Source organism: Mustelus asterias, chromosome 5 (assembly GCF_964213995.1).
Source record: "Mustelus asterias chromosome 5, sMusAst1.hap1.1, whole genome shotgun sequence".
NCBI classification, from domain to species: Eukaryota; Metazoa; Chordata; class Chondrichthyes; order Carcharhiniformes; family Triakidae; genus Mustelus; species Mustelus asterias.
Window position 1 is genome coordinate 131,091,359 of NC_135805.1, and position 20,889 is coordinate 131,112,247.

Genomic DNA, 20,889 nt, shown 5'->3' on the forward strand with positions numbered 1-20,889 from the left:
CCAATGTTTCAGGTCGATTAATCATTTCCTGGTTTTTTTGTTCAAGAATTTCAGCAACCGCAATATTTGGCTTTACATCTTTTCTAGTGTCTAATTTTGCATTATAACAGTCCTTAGGAAACACGTTGGACATTTTATTACATTAAAAGTGCTGTTGAATTATAATTGTTGCTAGTGTTAATGTTCACTGCTCATGATGCAGCATTCCAGACTGGGTCTAATAAGTGAAGCATTACTTCCTCGTATTTGTTTTCTAATCTCTTAGAGATAAAAGCCTACATTCCATTAGCATTTCTGACTATCATTCACAAGGATGTACCAACTTTTAGCATTTTGTGTACAAGAATATTTAAATCTCTTTGCTCTTTCAAAGCTGCTAGTCTCTCACCATTAATAAAATGTCTATGAAAAATATTATTCATCCTAACTTAGTGCCATCTGCAAACACATATTCCTTCATCCAAGCAATTACTTTATCAGTGGCACGGTGGTTAGCACTGCTGCCTCACAGCACCAGTGGGAGCGGGGTTCGATTTGCAGCTTGGGCCACTGTCCATACGGGGTCTGCATGTTCTCCCTGTGTCTGCGTGGGTTTCCTCCGGGTGTTTTGATTTCCTCCCACAATCTGAAAGACATGCTGGTTAAGTGCATTGGCCTTTCTAAATTCTCCCTCAGTGTACCCAAACAGGCATCGGAGTGTGGCAGCTCGGGGATTTTTACAGTAACTTCATTGCAGTGTTAATTGTGCCACCAATAAACTTAAACTTAATATATATGGTGGAAAGCTGAGGACCCCTGTACAGATGCCTGGGAAATACCACTCACATAAGATAACATTCCTTTCAGTACTAACCACTATCTCCTTTATCACCAGCAGCATATGGTACAATGTTACCTTCAGTACTGTGGGTTTTCATTTTTTTTCTAAAAGCTTCTTGTAATTCTTTGGCGTCCATATAACCACCATCCATAAATTCACCTCACTAGTGATCTCCATTAAAAACTCAACTACATCCTATTAAAAACTCAAACTCAATATGACCGATCCATCACCCTGTTTCCTTGCTGTGTATTCTTTGTAAATTCCATGTAAATACTGTGGCTATAAAAGCAGGTCAGAGGCCAGGAATGCTGTGGCAATTAACTCACCTCCTAACTCCCCAAAGCTGGTCCACCATCTACAAGGCGATAGTTGGGAGTGTGATGGAATTCTGTCTTCTTGCCTGGATGAGTGCAACTCCAACAACGCTCACAAAGCTTGACACCATCCAGGGCAAAGCAGCCCGCTTGATTGGCACCCCATCCACAAACATTCACATCCTCCACCACTGACACACAGTGGCAGCAGTATGTACCATCCACAAGATGCACTGCAGGAACTCATCGAGGATCCTTAGGCAGCACCTTCCAAACCCACGACCACTACTATCTAGAAGGGCAAGTGCAACAGATACCTGGGAACACCACCACTGGAAGTTCTCCTCCAAGTAATTCACCATCCTGACTTGGAAATATGTTTTTATTCCTTCGCTGTCATTAGGTCAAGTTCCTTCATTATCACTGGAACTCCCTTCCGTACAGCACTATGAGTGTTTCTACACCTCATGGACTGCAGCTGTAAAAAAAGCAACTCACCATCACCTTCTCAAGGACAAATAGGGATGGTCAATAAATGCTGCTGAGCCAGTGATTTTTAAAAAGTAAAATCAGTCTCAAAATCTATGCTGACTTTGATCAGTTGATACTTGTCTAAGTATTCATTTACTGTGTCTCTGTTGATAGATTCCAGTAACTTCCCAACAATTGATGTCAAAGTGACAGAACAGTAGTTACCTAAATTTTCTTCCCTTCCTTTCTTAAGTAGCAGCAAACGTGCAGTTTTCCAATTCAAATGCACAATACTTGAATCTTGAGAGCTTTGGGAAATGTGACTCTTGCAACTGCAATTTTCTCTCATATGTTTCAAGAACAGAAGGTAGAAATCATCAGGTCCTGGGCATTCATCCATCTTTAATCCCACTATTTTCACCATTAGCATTTTTTTTAAAAGCTTGTGTTGAACCCATGAAACAAATTCTGTTGATTAATCTGCTTGCATTGCTGATATTTTCCCCTCTTCCCATACGGTGAAAATGGATACAAATTATTCATTTAACAAGTCTGCCATTTCCATGTTGTCCCATATAGTATTGTCTGTATCTTTCGTTAATGGACCAACATCACCCTTTACCATTTAGAAATAGATTTGATACTGTGTTTTTGTGTTCAAATCCCTTCTTACCTGAACAAAATTCAGAAGGAGAGAATTAATGTTCACTTGAAAAGGATTAAGAATAGTCAGATGCTGCCAGACCTGCTGAGATTTTCCAGCATTTTCTCTTTTGGTTTCAGATTCCAGCATCCGCAGTAATTTGCTTTTATAAGAATAGTCAGTATGGCTTTATCAGAGGGAGGTCAGGCCTAACAAATTTGATAGAATTTTTCCAAAGAGTGATCAGATGTGTGAATGTGGGAAGTGCGGTTGATGTAATTTATTTGGATTTTAGCAAAGCCTTTGATAAGGTCTCACATGGGAGACTAATTAAGAAGGTTGAATCAAATAGAATTCAGGGAAACTCGGCATGATGGATCGAAACCGGCTTCGTAATAGGACACAAAGGGGGGTGGTAGAAGGCTGTTTGAGTGACTGGTGGTTGTAATCCAGTAATATAACACAAGATTCAGTGCTGGGTCCCTACCAAATAATATGCATTGTTACATACATAAATGATATCGATGATAATTGTGGGGGAAATGATACGTAAATGTACAGATGACACCAAGGTTGGGGTAGGGTAGTTAATAGTGAAGAAGAAGGTCATAGGATACAGGAAGATATAGATGGATTGGTCAGATGGGCAGAGCAGTGGCAGATGGCATTTAACTCTAATAAGCGCAAGGTGATGCACTTTGGAAGTAGTAACTTTAGAAGGGAGTATTTAATGAATGGCAAGACACTAGGAAGCTTAGAGGAACAGATGGATCTTGGGGTACTCATTCACAGATCCCTGAAGGTGGCAGAGCAGGTGAATAGGATAGTTAAGAAGGCATATGGGACACTTGCTTTTATCAATTGTGGCATAGAGTATAAGAGCAAGGTGGTAATGTTGGAGCTGAACAGAATGTTGGTTAGGCCACAGCTGAGTACTGTGTCACCCCATTATAGGAAGGATGTCATTGCACTAGAGGGAGTACAGAGGAGATTCACCAGGATGATGCCTGGGATGGAGCATTTGAGCTATAAGGAGAGACTGGATAGGCTTGTACTGTTTTCTTTGGAGCAGAGAAGACTGAGGGGGACATGTTTGAGGTATTGACAAAGTGAATATGAAGCAGCTGTTCCTCTTGGTTGAGGGGTCAATTATGAGGAGAGGTTGGAGGCATAGTTTTAGAGTAAGGAGCTGGAGATTCAGAGGGGATTTGTGAAAAAAAGCCACTAAGGGCGGTGAGAATCTGGAATGTAGTGCCTGGGAAGGTAGTGGAGGCTGGAATCTTTAAACCTTTAAAAGTATTTGGATGAGCACTTGAAATATCATAACATTCAAGGATGTGGAACAAGTGCTGGAAAATGGGATTAGCACGATTTTAGTGGTAGTTATTGTTGGTGCCGACCCGATGGGCTGAAGGACCTTTTCTGCACTGTACAACTCTATAACACAAGTGAAGTCTTTGCCTTTTTGGCACATTTGCTGGCTTTTTGTTGTGTTCTTTGAATACTTACCATTGTTTGCCAGAGGGTTTGCTTATTAGCAGTTCAGCTTAGTTTACTGTGATCAATCAATTTCTCATCTTTTCAAAGCCTGCCTTAGTTAACTTTAAAACTGAGATTTGTGACTCAACCTCTTCCCTCTCAAAGCTAATATCGAACTCAATCAGGCTATAAGAACATAAGAACATAAGAAATAGGAGCAGGAGTAGGCCATCTGGCCCTTCGAGCCTGCCCCGCCATTCAACAAGATCATGGCTGATCTGAAGCGAATCAGTTCCACTTAACCGCCTGCTCCCCATAACCCCTAATTCCCTTATCTATCAGAAAACTATCTACCCGTGATTTAAACATATTCAACGAGGAAGCCTCCACCACTTCAATGGGCAGTGAATTCCAGAGATTCACTACCCTCTGAGAGAAGAAGTTCCCCCTCAACTCTGTTCTGAACCGGCCCCCCCTTATTTTGAGGCTGTGCCCTCTAGTTCTGGTTTCCCTTCTAAGTGGAAAGAATCTCTCCACCTCTACCCTATCCAGCCCCTTCATTATCTTATATGTCTCTATAAGATCACCCCTCATCCTTCTAAACTCCAATGAGTACAAACCCAATCTGTTCAATCTCTCCTCATAAGCCACACCCCTCATCTCCGGTATCAACCTGGTGAACCTTCTCTGCACTCCCTCCAAGGCCAATATATCCTTTCGCAAATAAGGGGACCAAAACTGCACACAGTACTCCAGTTGCGGCCTCACCAGTGCCCTGTACAGTTGCAGCAAGACCTCCCTGCTTTTATATTCTATCCCCCTCGCGATAAAGGCCAACATTCCATTCGCCTTCTTGATCACCTGCTGCACCTGCAGACTGAGTTTTGCGATTCGTGCACAAGGACCCCCAGGTCCCTCTGCACAGTCGCACGATGTAATTTTTCTCCATTTAAATAATATTCCAATTTACTATTATTTCTTCCAAAGTGGATAACCTCACATTTGCTAACGTTATATTCCATCTGCCAGATCCTCGCCCACTCGCTCAGCCTATCCAAATCTCTCTGCAGACTTTCCGCGTCCTCTACGCAATTCGCTTTCCCACTCACCTTTGTGTCATCAGCAAACTTGAATACCCTAGATTCAGTCCCCTCCTCCAGATCACCTATATAAATGGTAAACAATTGAGGCCCCAGCACCGATCCCTGCAGCACGCCACTGGTCACCAACTGCCAACCAGAAAAGCACCCATTTATCCCAACTCTCTGCTTCCTGTTAGATAGCCAATCCCCAATCCACGCCAACACCTTACCCCTAACTCCGTGTACCCCAATCTTCTGCAGCAACCTTTTATGAGGCACCTTATCGAACGCCTTCTGGAAATCTAAAAACACCACATCCACCGGTTCCCCTCTGTCAACCGCACTAGTGACATCTTCATAAAAGTCCAGTAGGTTCGTCAAACACGACTTTCCCTTCATGAGAAGGTCTGCAGAGAGATTTGGACAGGCTGAGTGAGTGGGCGAGGATATGGCAAATGGAGTATAACGTTGAGAAATGCGAGGTTATACACTTTGGAGGAAATAATAACAAATGGGATTATTATCTCAATGGAAACAAATTAAAACATGCTACCGTGCAAAGGGACCTGGGGGTCCTTGTGCATGAGACGCAAAAGCCCAGTCTGCAGGTACAACAGGTGATCAAGAAGGCAAATGGGATGTTGGCCTATATTGCGAGGGGGATAGAATATAAAAGCAGGGATGTCTTGATGCACCTGTACAGGGCATTGGTGAGGCCGCAGCTGGAATACTGTGTGCAGTATTGGTCCCCTTATATGAGGAAGGATATATTGGCATTGGAGGGAGTGCAGAGAAGGTTCACCAGGTTGATACCGGAGATGAGGGGTTTGGATTATGAGGAGAGGCTGAGGAGATTGGGTTTGTACTCGTTGGAGTTTAGAAGGATGAGGGGGGATCTTATGGAGACTTATAAGATAATGCGGGGGCTGGATAGGGTGGAGGCGGAGAGATTCTTTCCACTTAGTAAGGAAGATAAAACTAGAGGACACAGTCTCAAAATAAAGGGGGGTCGGTTTAAGACAGAGTTGAGGAGGAACTTCTCCTCCCAGAGGGTGGTGAATCTCTGGAATTCTCTGCCCACTGAGGTGGTGGAGGCTACCTCGCTGAATATGTTTAAAGCGCGGATGGATGGATTCCTGATCGGTAAGGGAATTAAGGGTTATGGGGATCAGGCGGGTAAGTGGTACTGATCCACGTCGGATCAGCCATGATCTTATTGAATGGCGGGGCAGGCTCGAGGGGCTAGATGGCCTACTCCTGCTCCTATTTCTTATGTTCTTATGTTCTTATGAATCCATGCTGCGTCTGCTTGATCGAACCATTCTTATTCAGGTGCTCTGTTATTTCCTCTTTAATAATGGACTCTAGCATCTTCCCAACTACGGACGTTAAGCTAACCGGCCTGTAGTTACCCGCCTTTTGTCTACTTCCTTTTTTAAACAGCGGCGTAACAGTAGCTGTTTTCCAGTCAGCCGGCACTACCCCAGAGTCCAGCGAATTTTGATAAATTACTACTAACGTATCTGCTATTACCTCAGCCATTTCTTTCAGTACCCTGGGATGCATTCCATCCGGGCCCGGGGACTTGTCTACCTTCAGTCCTATTAGTCTACCAAGCACCACCTCCTTAGTAACAGTAATTGTATTAAGGACCTCCCCTCCCACCAACTCTCGATCTCTAATATTCGGCAAACTATTTGTGTCTTCCACCGTGAAGACCGACACAAAGAACTTATTTAAAGTCTCAGCCATTTCCTCGTTTTCCACTATTAAATCCCCCCTCTCATCTTCCAAGGGTCCAACATTCACTCTAGCCACTCTATTCCTTTTTATATACTTGTAAACTTGTATACTTGTAAACCATATGGCCTTGATTCCCAAGATGTCCCCTTCCCACTCGATTGTTAACTAATTCTAGTTCAGTGCACGGCATTGAATCAAGTATAGATCATGCCCTTGTTGATTCTAAAATATATTGACTAGAAACCTAAATACATGCAAGAAATATTACAGCTACTCTGTCAATGTAAAAAATATAGTTCAAAAAATATAGTTTGTTGTAACTGCTGTTATGGTGCTATAGCTGTTACTTTGGTGTCCTCATCATATGTGGGAGACATGGTATAGTGCTAATGTCTATTAGGCCAAGCTAATGCTCTGGGGACATGCGTTCAAACCCCACCTGGGCCACCAGTAGAATTTAAATTCACTTAATTGATTGAAAGAACTCTGGAATTAAAAACTAGTCTCGGTAATGGTAACCATGAAAGTATAATCAACTGTCATAAAAACCCATCTGGTTGACTCCACCCAAAGGAAATCTGCCACCCTTGTGACTCTACATGTGACTCCAGACCCACAACAATGTGGGATGACTCTTAACCACCCTCTGAAATGGGCAAGTGAGCCATTCAGTTGTATCCTACCACGACAGGAAGGTTCAAGGCAATGGTTCATCACCACCTTCCCAATGGCAAGCTAGAGATAGGCAACTTACGATGAACTTGCTCATATCACATTGACAGAATGATTAAAATAAGAAAGAGCAGATTTCTGATGCCAGACCAATTTTGGTGAGGGTTTTATTTTGAGCATTAGGGGTGCATGTGTGTGCTAGAAGTGTGCAGGTCGGCAGATCCTGGCTAAAATATATTGATTTGCCAGTGATTTGACAGCAGCTCTGCAATCTCTGACTTTGCTACTCAAGTTCACCTCTTTTAAAAGTGCACAACTTCACATGGGCTCAGAAGCAGAAAGGATTACCGTACCAACACCATTTAAAGAGATAATCAACTACTTTCAGGCCTGTGATTTCTTTGGGATCAATCTTATTTTATGGATGGACTATTGAGTTTTCTCGTGTTGCTTAACATTGATGATGCCGACAGCTGTGGTTTTGCACATGGTAAAGGCCATAGTTTTTGACTTTATGGGTACTGGTCACTTGTTCCCAGCTGTGTATGCTGTGGTTACCACCCCCATAGATCTGCAGCATGATAGGGAGATTGAACAGAGTGGTGTGGAAGAGGTTAAGCTGCTGACATGAGGGAGGAGAAGGAGAAAGGAGAGAGGCCATAACCACACCAGTGCTTCAGTGAGGAATTCTCCCCCCTCAACCTAAGCCAGGAACAGTGTGCGCGCACTGTCTCCATTTTATGTATTGAAATACGCCACCTTATGCAAGCAAACCAAATGCAGGGCAAGGATGGCACTGCCAATGGCTGTGAAATTGACCGCGGCAATGACTTTCTTCCTGTTCAGATCGTCTCAGGTAAGCCAGGTGACATCTCGAACAGCTTCACCATTCACTGCTCTGTAAGAGAGATGACTAATATACTATAAGCCAAGAGAGGGGAGTGTATTGTGACCAGAGAGAATGGAGCTCTATCCTGATAGAGGGCTTCCTCATCGTACAATGTATCTGCATCTATCTGCAGAGATGCATCATAACTGATAAGTTCCTGTGAATACCTGTATCCTGGCAACAGTAATTATGCTATTGTTGCGGTCTCCCTTGGTGTTGGAGCCATTACACAAAAGCAGATTCCTCTGGGTGACAAGGAATATCTACTTACCCTCTTCTTCCTAGGCAGTCTCACGGGATGGAGGATGATTTGCATCAGTTGCTGATGGCTTCTGAGATGGCTGATGAGCCCAGTCCGCAATCTGCACTCTGCCACCTGCAGGGCAGGTGGGGCTCGTAGGGTTTGGTAAATGAGATGTTTGAAGGATTAATGTGTTCCCTCCAACACCTCGATTTCACCTCTGTCCCTTCCCGACAACATGTGGCTTCCTGAATGAGCCTTCCCCATTTTGGTCCGTCATAAGCCAGGGTTGGTGGGTATATTTGAGGACAGCGCTTCCCCTGTCTTCATAGGGGCCTCCAGCTGTGGCTGAGTTCCAAGGAGGGCAGTTGCATCATCAGGCAAACAAATGACATGTATGACCCAGTAAAGCTGGTTTTGATCCATTTACCACCAATAGCTCTCGGCTACCCGGCCACATTTGATCAGCAAGTATATAAGGAGAGAGATGCTGGCGGGGAGGCAGATGGCCTAGTGGTATTACCGCTAGATCCAGAAACTCAGCCAATGTTCTGGGGACCTGGGTTCGAATCCCACCATGACAGATAGTGGAATTTGAATTCAATTAACAAAGATCTGGAATTAAGAATCTACTGATCACCATGTCGATTGTCGGAAAAACCCATCTGGTTCACTAAGGTCTTTCAGGGAAGGAAATCTGCCATCCTTACCCCATCTGGCCTACATGTGACTCCAGAGCCACAGCAATGTGGTTGACCCTCAACTGCCCTCAAGCAAGTAGGAATGGGCAATAAATGATGGCCAGCCAGCAACGCCAATGTCCCATGAATGAGTTAAAAAAAGGAAACATCATTGAGCAGGCCGCCAGGGTGTTGAAGCAAGCATCCCACTGCCTGTTTCATTCCAGAGAAGCCCTGCAGTATTCGCCAGGGTGCATGTCACAATCCATCATGGTTTCTCTTGGAATGGACAATCTTATACTACTGCCTGACCAGTTGACAGTTCCCTAGGTAACTGAAAGAGGAAAGGTAAAATGTAGGTTGCTGGTGAGGGAGAGGAAAGTGATTGTGAAATAACGGGGCCATGAGATGGATGATTGTATATGAGGATACCTCCATCTTTAAAGTGCTTCAGTCACAGCCTCATCCATGGCCGTTTGGAAGATGGTGAGCACCATCTGCTTCATTGGGTGAGGTATGGAGCCATGCCTATCCCCCACTATTGTCTCTGGTTAAGTGCCACCTTGAAATGTGTCAGGGTGGCACAGTGGTCAGCACTACTGCCTCATAGAGCCGGGACCTGGGTTTGATTCCTGGCTAGGGTAACTGTGTGGAGTTTGCACGTTCTCCCCATGTCTGTGTGGGTTTCCACCGGGTGCTCCGGTTTTCTCCCACAGTCCAAAGATGTGCAGCTTAGGCAGACTGGCCATGCTAAATTGCCCCTTAGTGTCCAAGATGTGTAGGTTGTGTAAATGTGTGGGGTTAAGAAAATGGGACGGGGTTGGGACCTGGGTGAGATGCAATTTCGGAGAGTCGGTGCGACTCGATGGGTCAATTGGACTCCTTCTGCACTGTAGGAATTCTATGATTCTATGAGTGCGTTTCAGTGCAATGTGTTTGGGTAATGTGCCTGCCATAGTTGAATAGCAGGCATTGTGTAGAAGCAATGAAATGTAGGTTTCAGGCCTGCAGCAGTGCTGAGTGTATGAGTTTGAGTTGAAGTTATGAACATTAGTCATGAGTCATAATTGTTGGTAGGTGAGTGAAGGGGGTGGATGGGCAGTGCATTGAGCAGTGCATGAGAACAGTAATGCAGCTGTAAGTCTATGACATTTGAAGATGCATTTATTGACCTTGACCAGTCAGGTCCTCGGGGGTACACTGCTGGCATTGCCCCTGGCTGTCTGCTCCCACCTCTTTCCTAATGTTGGCCTGAATGGCCTCTTTGACAGAAGAGCAACTCTCTCCTCCTTCCATCTCTTGCATCAAGAAATCCAATGATGCCTCAGAAAACATTGGAGCACACTGTCTGCCGTCTTGCGCCATTTTCTTCCTTCTTGTAGGTGGAACACTCTTCCCCAGCCTCCATCAGCACTTGCTGTAGCCAGAAGACACCTCCTCCCCTTTAAGAGCTGTGCACTAACACAAAGTGGTTGCACAAACTGGGCTGCATGCTCCTACAGCCTAGTGGTATTATCGCTAAGCTATTAATCCAGATACTCAGCTAATAGAACATAGAACATAGAAAGCCACAGCACAAACAGGCCCTTCGGCCCACAAGTTGCGCCGATCACATCCCCACCTCTAGGCCTATCTATAGCCCTCAATCCCATTAAATCCCATGTACTCATCCAGAAGTCTCTTAAAAGACCCCAACGAGTTTGCCTCCACCACCACCGACGTCAGCCGATTCCACTCACCCACCACCCTCTGAGTGAAAAACTTACCCCTGACATCTCCTCTGTACCTACCCCCCAGCACCTTAAACCTGTGTCCTCTCGTAGCAACCATTTCAGCCCTTGGAAATAGCCTCTGAGAGTCTACCCTATCCAGACCTCTCAACATCTTGTAAACCTCTATCAGGTCACCTCTCATCCTTCGTCTCTCCAGGGAGAAGAGACCAAGCTCCCTCAACCTATCCTCATAAGGCATGCCCCCCAATCCAGGCAACATCCTTGTAAATCTCCTCTGCACCCTTTCAATGGCTTCAACATCTTTCCTGTAATGAGGTGACCAGAACTGCGCGCAGTACTCCAAGTGGGGTCTAACCAGGGTCCTATAAAGCTGCAGCATTATCTCCCGACTCCTAAACTCAATCCCTCGATTAATGAAGGCCAGTACGCCGTACGCCTTCTTGACCGCATCCTCCACCTGCGAGGCCGATTTAAGAGTCCTATGGACCCGGACCCCAAGGTCCTTCTGATCCTCTACACTGCTAAGAATGGTACCCTTCATATTATACTGCTGCTTCATCCCATTGGATCTGCCAAAATGGATCACCACACACTTATCCGGGTTGAAGTCCATCTGCCACTTCTCCGCCCAGTCTTGCATTCTATCTATGTCTCGCTGCAACTTCTGACATCCCTCCAAACTATCCACAACACCACCTACCTTGGTGTCGTCAGCAAACTTACCAACCCATCCCTCCACTTCCTCATCCAGGTCATTTATGAAAATGACAAACAGCAAGGGTCCCAGAACAGATCCCTGGGGCACTCCACTGGTCACTGACCTCCATGCAGAGAAAGACCCCTCCACAGCCACTCTCTGCCTTCTGCAGGCAAGCCAGTTCTGGATCCACAAGGCAACAGCCCCTTGGATCCCATGCCCTCTCACTTTCTCAAGAAGTCTTGCATGGGGGACCTTATCGAACGCCTTGCTGAAGTCCAAATAGACCACATCCACCGCTCTTCCTTCGTCAATGTGTTTGGTCACATTTTCAAAGAACTCAACCAGGCTCGTAAGGCACGACCTGCCCTTGACAAAGCCGTGCTGACTACTTTTGATCATACTAAACTTCTCTAGATGATCATAAATCCTGTCTCTCAGGATCCTCTCCTCTAATGTTCTGGGGACCTGGGTTTGAATCCCATCACAGCAGCTGGTGGAATTTGAATTCAACAAAAATTATCTGGAATTAAGAATCTAATGATGACCACTGTCAATTGCTGGAAAAAACCCATCTGGATCATTAATGTCCTCTAGAGAAGGAAATCTGCCGTCCTTACCAGGCCTGGTCTACATGTGACTCCAGAGCCACAGCAATGTGATTGACTCACAACTGCCCTTCAAGGACACCTAGGAAGGGCAATAAATGCTGACATCTATTTCCCATGGATGAATTAAAAAAATGATTAGGCTGCTTGATATTTGCATGTTGCCTACATCAGAATGAATGGACATGGGTTAATTGCACATCTGCACCAATTTTTGAGTCCGATCCAATTTTGCTCCTATTATATCTTATTAAAACCACATTCTTTGTGCTACATATTATCTGATCTCCATAGTTGTACATCCCCCTATCACATCTGTGCTATCAGGAGGTCTAGAGATATTTAACATCTTCCTCCCTTTCCTGTTCTTTAACTTAGAGTTTCTGCTGGACATCTGCCTTCACTGAAATCTTTGCTTTCCACTGTGTCTTTTCTCATGATCGTTACTCCTCCTCCCTTCTCAATCCTCCTGCCCTGTCCACAGATCCCAGAGCCTGGGATAGTTATTTATTTATTAAAACCGGGCTCATTAATTTCCTGTCTGCTGACTGCTTGATATAGTGCTGCTCCAGATACGGTGAGCGTTTTATCTGGAAAACATGATTTCACCAGGAAGTGGCTCCACAGTGGTGAAAATGTATCATTGAATGGTTATATAAATGTGAATGTTATTGATTTCAGACAAGGGTCAATTTATTTTGCATTCAGTTAAGTTTCCAGTTAAAAGCTTGCCTTCAGGAACGTGTTGCCATCAGAACTCATTTGAGAAACCCAAGTTACAAAGAATTATGACAACCATTAAAATCTATTATATTATGTTAATTTTTAATGATTTTGCAGGGAGTATTTCTTGCTAAGTATTGTGATTTGGTGACGTTTCTGGGCTCACTAGCTTACAAAGATTGCTGATTCCACAAGGGTGAAGTAACTAGGTCAACCTAGACGATTAATGCTGAGGAGTTAATGATGGTAATACCGCTCATGTTCATTTGTCCTCTCCTTCTGTCCACCTCAATCATTCCTTGGGTGACCTCGGTTCACCACGCTGATAATGGGGAAGATGTAGCTATTGCTATCCAGTAAGGCTTCTTGAACGGCATATATGCTCACACACTGGCTAGCACCAGATGAATCTTCAACATGGTGTCCTTCAACAGGAATAAAGGGCTTGCATTTACATAGCATCTTTCACATCTTCCGGATGTCCCACAGCTCTCTATAAACCATTAAGGACTTATCTGTACTCTGGAGACATCACTAGTGTGCTGTTTATCATTGCTCATGAATTATAGAGTCACAGAGGTTTACAGCATGGAAACAGGCCCTTTGGCCCAATTTGTCCACGCCGCCCTTTTTTTTAAACCCCTAAGCTAATCCCAATTGCCCGCATTTGGCCCATATCCCTCTATCCCCATCTCACCCATGTAACTGTCTAAATGCTTTTTAAAAGACAAAATTGTACCCGCCTCTACTACTACCTCTGGCAACTTGTTCCAGGCACTCACCACCCTCTGTGAGAAAAAATTGCCCCTCTGGACATTTTTGTATCTCTTCCCTCTCACCTTAAACCTATGCCCTCTAGTTTTAGACTCCCCTACTTTTGGGAAAATATATTGACTATCTAGCTGATCTATGCCCCTCATTATTTTATAGAGTTCTATCAGGTCACCCCTCAGCCTCCTACGCTCCAGAGAAAAAAGTCCCAGTCTATCCAGCCTCTCCTTATAACTCAAACCATCAAGTCCCGGTAGCATCCTAGTAAATCTTTTCTGCACTCTTTCTAGTTTAATAATATCCTTTCTATAATAGGGTGACCAGAATTGCCCACAGTATTCCAAGTGTGGCCTTACCAACGTCTTGTACAACTTCAACAAGACGTCCCAACTCCTGTATTCAATGTTCTGACCGATGAAACCAAGCATGCTGAATGCTTTCTTCACCACTCTGTCCACCTGTGACTCCACTTTCAAGGAGCTATGAACATGTACCCCTAGATCTCTTTGTTCTGTAACTCTCCCCAATGCCCTACCATTAACTGAGTGAGTCCTGCCCTGGTTCAATTCATTAGTGTCCTTTGGTAAAAACAGCAGCTAATGGCATCTTTAAGTTTTGGGGGCAGGGAGAGTGTAAACAGGAGGAACCTGTTTCCCTTGCCAGAGAGTTCAAAAACCAGGGGTCACAGATTCAAGCTGAGTGGCTGAAAGATTAGAGAGGACATGAGGAAAAAACTTTTGACGCAGAGGGTGGTGGGTGTCAGGAATTCTCTGCCTGAGTTGGAGGTGGAGGCAGAGGCCCTAAACTTGTTTAAAAAGTACCTGGATCTGCACCTTAAGTGCTGTATGTTGCAGGGCTATGGGCTGGTTGCAGGAAGATAGGATTAGAAAGGGCACCTGGCTGTCCTTCGATTGGCATGGACAACATGGGCCAAATAGCCTCCTTCAATGCTGTATCATTTCTACGGTTCTACATGTGACAGGGCTCCCCCCCCCCCCCCCCACCCCCCCTCCCCCCCCCCCACCCCCAAAAAAACACTCTATAATTGACTGGATGTCTGTCACTGCATGTACCTCTACCCTCAATGCTAATTCACTGGTGAACTGTAAGTGCTTCCACTTCATATGTTGCCCATCATATCTACAAGAATGAATCAGAACAGAAAGAACATACACTCATGAAGCACCATTCATGACTTGGAAATCCCAAAGCGCTTGACAGCTAATAGAATCATTTTTGAGTAAAGTGCAGGAAACACAGTAGCCAATTTGCACACAGGAGACGCCCACAAACAGCAGTGAATTCATGACTAGGTAAACTGTTTTAGTGATGTTGGATGAGGACTAACAACCATTAGTCAGAAGACTAGACACAAGTCTCCCTGCTCTTCACATTGGGATCATTTAACTATCTTCAAAGGGAAGCGTAAGTTTAACATCCCATCCAAGAATGCAGCATTTCCTGCAGTACAATACTGGCACTGTCTGTCGGGATTTTGTGCTCAAGTCTTGGGAATGAGGATTAATTCCACAATTTCCTGACTCAGAGCAAGGGTGCTCCCCATTGAGCCACAGCCTCATTTGACACAGCACAATCGTTAGATTTGTACCAACAGAGTTACTATTCCATGCGTGTCCACCTGATCCACCAGCACAGAAGCAGGATTATGCAGAAACATCCCCATTATCCTGTGTTGTGAGATACATAAGCAATTATAGTTTACAAATTCACTTACAAGTAATGAGCATATACCAATCACAATCACTTTACGCTCACTTCATTATAATATCCAATCAGTGTGAAAACTTAACACCTCATTGTTTTTCTTAAGTTATCATAGTCCAGCTCGTTCCAGTGTCAGTGTCCTTTCTCCTAGTTACAGATGTCTGATTTAATGAGCTTTGCCCAGAATAATGGCCTTGGTGCCTATCTTATAAGAAGACCTTTTTTTTCAAAGCAGCTTGTGTGATTTTTAAACATGTGTGATTATTAATCCTTTCACCCTGACAGCCTTTACAATCGCAGTTATGCCCACTTTATTTGTAGATCTCTGGAAGTTGTAGGGTTGGCTGTTAGGAACAGAGGCTAGCCTAAGCAACCCATGGCTAACATCACCATCACACAAGCCAATATGGAAACATGAAGGGGGATGCACACTTCCACTAGAAACTTGTTTGAGAACAGCATCAGCATCCACAAGTTGCAATTCAGATCCCTGGATGGATTGGGAGAGAGCTTCAATGTGGCCCAGCTCAGAACTCCCAGGTCTCCAGCATCCTATGAAGCAGCTGAAGGAAGCCTTGGAGCTGCATCTCCGAACGTTCGGCAATCCCATGGCATTTCCATCTCTCCACTCATGTTGTGCACTTTGCCAATTGCTGCCCCCTTCAACACACTCACCTCATAGGCATGCTAATTGCTACCACTACAAAGATTTGTAGGTTAGATGGATTGGCCATGCAAAATTGACCATTAGCATCAAGGAGCAGGGTAAATACGTTGGGTTATGGGTGATAGGGCCTAGTTGGGATTGTTGTTGGTGCAGGTTTGATGGGCCGAATGGCCTCCTTCAGCAGTGTAGGGATTCCTATGAGTGTGACACTGGGTGCTGGGCAAAGTCTGTGGACTCAGATCTGCCACTTCCCTCTCTCATGCATCCAGATATGCCAGGAACTAGCTATTTCTGAACCCTTGCACCCTGTTTCTGCTTGGCAGGAATGTATAATCTGTTATGATTAAATCACAAACTCATAGAACTGTAGAACACAGAAAAGGGACATTCAGCCCATCGTGTTGGTGTCAGTCATCTAGAGTTACCTAACCTCATCCTGTTTTCAAATCCTTGGCCCGTCGCCCTGCAGAATTTTATATGGTCACACCTCGAGATAAATCGATAAGGAACATAGGGTGGAAAGAGAAAAATGAGAGAGGTATGCCATCCACTTAGCCAGTCCAGTAGCTGCCCCCTGGGTATATGTGAACATACAGAATCCTCGTGCTTGTTTTCTCCCACATTAAACATGATCAACATGTTTACGGTGCTCAGGGACAACAAGAACATGTCTGCACATTTAAAGAGATTAACATTTGGCAAAGTACAGTGTGTTAGCTCTCTGTAATGGTTCACCCTAGTTTAGAGTGAAGTGCAACTACGCTACACTTCAAGTCAACATGTAAACTGAAGGCCGCCTTGCAAAACCCAACTTTGGCCTCACATGCTGCCAGGTTAGGGACCCAAGATGGAACAACGTTCACTCGTTCTGTCACAATGGCGTCGTTCTGCTATTTATTGTAGACAACTCTCACCTCCAAAGGAACCACCACTGTCTGCCAGATCGCCTTCATCAGGACCTTGTAAAGTGATGCCATGCTGGCAGCTTTCATACTGCACCTGCAGCACAATTGCAAAGAGATCTTTATGTTTATGTATTCGCGTCACAAGTAGACTTACATTAACACTGCAATTAAGTTATTGTGAAAATCCCTTCGTCGCCACACCCAGGCGCCTGTTTGGGAACACTGAGGGAGAATTTAGCATGGTCAATGCACTTAATCAGCGCATCTTTCGGACTGTGGGAAGAAACCAGAGCACCTGGAGGAAACCCAAGTAGACACGTGACCATGCAGACTCTGCACAGGCAGTGACCCAAGCTGGGAATCGAACCTGGATCCCTGGTACTGTGAGGCAACAGTGCTAACCACTCTGCCATTGTGCCACTTGGTGTGAAGATCTTCACACCGATTATGTACCGGTACTGTAAATGTGGACCTGAATCTGAAGTCATAGCTCAATTTGAAACAAAATGGATTGAGACTCCCTCGAGGATGCTTCACTTTGGAATCATATTGGGCACTTACACTTTGTTTAGACTACATGCTGTTAAAGCTGAGATGACAACAAGGGGAGGTAGTGGTGTAGTGGCATTCTCACTGGGCTAGTGATCTCGAGACCCAGAATAATGTTCTGGAGACTTGGGTTCGAATCCCACCATGGCAGATGGTGAAATAGAAATTTAATAAAAAAACAAAGAAACTTGACATGAAACCATTGCTGATTGTCGTAAAAACCCATCTCATTCACCAGTGTCCTTTATGGAAGAAAATCTGCAGGCCATGTGATTGACTCTTGAAAAGGCCAAGCACGTCACTCAGTTCAAGGGCAATTAGGGATGGGCAGTAAGTGCTGGCCCAGCCAGCAATGCATATATCCAATGAATGAAAAAATAATCGGCACAATCTTACCTGCTGTTCAGACCACATCCACACTGGCGGCCAGCCAAATCTCCGTTCACTGTGGCGGGATGGGAAAATCCTGCCAACGTGAACAGTGGTAAGATTCCAGCCACTGTATTTCTGGATCATCTCAATGTGAAGGCAGGTGATCGGGCGGCTCCCATAGAAGTTCAGTTCCTTGGAATGGAGAACTAACTCAGATCATTTCTTTTATTAAACCTTTTGTAACAAACCATCATATTGTATTGGAGGATCAATGAAACAGAAGTGAAATGATCAATATAAAACAAAAATGATAATCTGGTTTAAGTGCCATCACAACCTTCTCAAGTCTAAAATCCAATATATATGGAACCGAAGTTGGGGTAGGATATATGCTGCACTGAGTGGCTCCATTATTCATTCAGTAAGATCATGGTTGATGCTTGACTCAAATCCATGTTCCCGCCGGAACCCCAGACTCCTTGGTTCCCTTAGTTCTCCTGTATGCCTAGATAGCTGTAATCCATCATTCCTCGATTCATTCTGGCAAATCTCTTCTGTATCCTCTCCAAACCATTCACGTCCTTCCAAAGGTATGGCACCCAGGATTGATCACAAAACTTCTCGGGCTGGACCAGTGTTTATGTAATCGTTTAGTGCAACTTCATGGCGTTTGTACCCCATGTCTCTATTTATAGGAGCTCGGATGTTTTATTAACTTCTTCATTAACCTCACCCACCACCTTCAAAGATTCTGCTGCCTCCGAAAAGCAGCCAGCATAATTAAGGAGCCCACAGACCCCGGACGTACTCTCTTCCATCAGGAAAAAGATACAAAAGTCTGAGGTCACATACCAACCGACTCAAGGACAGCTTCTTCCCTGCTGCCATCAGACTTTTGAATGGACCTACATCACACAAAGTTGATCTTTCTCTACACCCTAGCTATGACTGTAACACTGCATTCTGCACCCTCTGCCCTCTTTCTCTATGAACAGTACGCTTTGTCTGTATAGCGCAAGAAACAATACTTTTCACTGTATACCAATACATGTAACAATAATAAATAAAATAAAATTGATTTGTACACAAACACCCCCAGTTTATCCCATCTAAAACTGTACTATTGAGTTTGTATTTTTCTACTTAGTCTTCCTACCAGCCAATGAATTACTATAGATGAATAATCACTGTCGTTTCCTGGGTAATGTGTGCTTGTGATGGTCCGACATAAAACAATGAGGTATAGGACTAATTAGTCTGTTTTAGTAAAATCATGGTTATTGTTCATAAGAAATAAATATTTAACAGAACACCCCAGAGAACTTCTATTCTCTTCTTCATACTCTGCTACGGAGTCCCTCAGGTTTATCTGACACAGTGCACAAGGCTTTGATTTGACATCATATCCAAAGAAATAACTGAGATCCCTTAGAGCTGCACGGAAATGTCAGCTTACATTATGTGCTCACGTCTCCAGTGTAGGGCTTGACCTGCTGACTTTTGAACTCAGAGGGCAGAGTGCGAAATTGAGAAAATTAATCCATTTGACCTCTTTGTCAGTGGGAATGGTCACCTCTGTTAAAAACAGGGACTGAAAATTCAAATATTGTTACAGGGAGTCAGATGGTGAAAGATTAGGATGGAATTTACACGTGCAGTGAATTCCAGATCTCAATCTAACATTAGAGGGAGGCAATGAGCAAGACTGAGCACATCGCCACTGGGAAAACGTTTTATTCAAATTGGTACTAGTTTTGATGCACTGCTCAGCAAATCTGTGAATGTACCATTTAGGTGTATTTATTAACCTCTTCATTCAAATAGATTATAACGTCATAAATTTAGCATGCACAAGAACTTAATGTATTCGCTATAATGCATATAGACGTTTTACCTGCTGCGAGTTATCTGACATTTAGTGTGTAGCGCTCTCACCTCTGAGTCAGAAGGTGAGCTCGAGTTGAGGTTCTGCTCCAGTACTGGAATGCAAAAAATCCCAGGCTGACAGTTGAAAGTGCTGTCTTTTGAACAATTTACATCTCCTTTCAGGTAGATGCAAATGATCCCACGACACTGCTTCAATGAAGAGCAAGGAATGATTCCTGGATGTTTATATTTATCCCACAACCAACATCACATAGACATTATCACATTCCTCTTCCTGGGAGCTTGCTGTGAGCAAATTAGTGCAATGCTTTTTTTTAATCATTCGTTTGTGGGCATTGCTGGCCTCAAACTGCTGCCCTAATTGCTCTTCAGGGGAAAATTAAGACTCAACGACATTGCTGTGGATTTGGAGTCACGTGTTGGCCAGGCCAGGCAAGGATGGCAGATTTCCTAAAGGAAATTAGTAAACTAGATCTTTACGACAATCGACAATGGTTTCACGATGATCATTAGACTTTTAATTGCAGATTTATATCGAATTCAAATTTCACCATTTGCCACAGTGGATTCAAACCTGGATCCCCAGAGCATTACGCTGGGTCTCTGCATTACTAATCCAGTGACAATACCACTACTCTACCACTTCCCTCCCCCGATGTTTCCTACATAACAACAACGATTGAACTTCGAAAGTGCCTCACTGACTGTAAAGTGCTTTGGCTATCCTGTGGCCATGGAAGGCATGATAAGAATGCAATTCCTTTCTTTTCTTCTTCATCTCATACACTTCTCATTCACAACTTGATCAGAATATATTTCTATTTGGCACAGTGTAGAAGTTGTGCATTTCAATGGCAGTGAGTTCTTTGGGATAGCTCTTGTGAACTGTGAACTAGGATCATATAGATCAGTGTCTCCAAAGCAATTCAACAATAATAAAGCACATCTATGATTCTATGATTTCATAACTGTAATATTGCAAGACATCCTAAAGTGCTTCACGGGAACACTACCAGAAAGAAAATGGCATTGAGCCGCATAAGAAGACATTATGCTGAGTGACCAAACACGTGGTGAAAGAGGTAGATTTTAAGAATAGTCTTAAAGGAAGAAAACGTTGGAGAGGTTTACGCAGGAATTCCAAACCTTACCCGAGGCAGCTGAAGGCACAACCACCATTGTTGGAGAAATGCAAGAGACCAGAATTAAATGAGT

The 20,889-nt window shown here is 44.1% G+C and overlaps 1 protein-coding gene across 1 annotated transcript in view; it reads left to right on the forward strand.

Annotated features, from left to right (window-relative positions):
* adgrb3 (adhesion G protein-coupled receptor B3) overlaps positions 1-20,889 on the forward strand; it is an 840,122-nt gene that overhangs the window by 9,052 nt on the left and 810,181 nt on the right. The gene's annotated exons all lie outside the window — the stretch shown is intronic.